Genomic DNA, 1107 nt, shown 5'->3' on the forward strand with positions numbered 1-1107 from the left:
ATTTGTGTATAATAGTTGTTTCAACCATCTTTTTATTGTATTTAATAGTAATATTTATTTAGCACCTCGTCTTAATACTACTCTCTTCTATAATTACATTTCATTTCCGTTCTTTTTTATTTCTCGAAATTGTGGCTTGAAATTTAAAATTGTTTAGTTCCTAGAATAGCTTGATTTTTTAAATCTCGACAAACTAGGTTTCCGAAAGATATTTCGGGGAGATTATTTTGAACGTCTGATCACACCACCAAAATTCTTAAATCTGATTAATTATTTGATATGTATACCAAAGCAAAAGTTGGATTTCTGTAGAAAGAAAGTAAAAAGATTTATTTTTTCGCCATTTATGCTTCTGAACTCCTGCTGTTGGAATTATTGTTATTATTTCATTTTTTAACCGTTATTTCATTTATTACTGTTATTATTTCATTCTTATTTGTGCAGTACCGGTTGAAAATGGAGAGCGAATGGACGAGTGAATTTTTAAGTTTATTGAATGCCAACGGTAAAAGAGCTGAATGAAATGAAATTTGAATGAATGAAAATTTAATTTCGAAAACGTATTAACCCAGCTAAAAATAAACAGCAGCTTTTCTTCAGAACTGAAGTAATTTTGTAGTTTTCTGGAGTTAACTGCTGATTTTCTGCAGTGCAATCTTAACTGTAAAAGCACTGCAGTTATTTTGCAGCTAATGTGAGGTAATTTCTCAGTAATTTATTTCGAAAAAACTTTTAGCTATTGTCTATAAAATTACTGCAGTTTAAGTGAGGTCACTTTAAAATCCTAAATTTTAAAAAAAAAACTGAAACATTAAATTCGTGGTTATTCTGCAGTAAATTTGAAATAATTATGCAGTCATTGTTTCAGAAGTATACTTTCTGATGAATCTGCAGAAAAACTGCAGTTACTTTGCATTGTTGTAAAATTGAAAGAGTGTAATGTTTTAAATCTTGTTTTAATGGTTGGTATATCAACTTTTTATAATGTTTATGTCTTTCTTTTCCCTTCCTTTTTCTTGATTATAAATTAATTTCTTTTAATTAGGTAAAAATTCTATACACACACACACACACACACACACATATATATATATATATATATATATA

This window comes from Parasteatoda tepidariorum, chromosome 10 (genome assembly GCF_043381705.1).
Source record: "Parasteatoda tepidariorum isolate YZ-2023 chromosome 10, CAS_Ptep_4.0, whole genome shotgun sequence".
Lineage (NCBI taxonomy): Eukaryota > Metazoa > Arthropoda > Arachnida > Araneae > Theridiidae > Parasteatoda > Parasteatoda tepidariorum.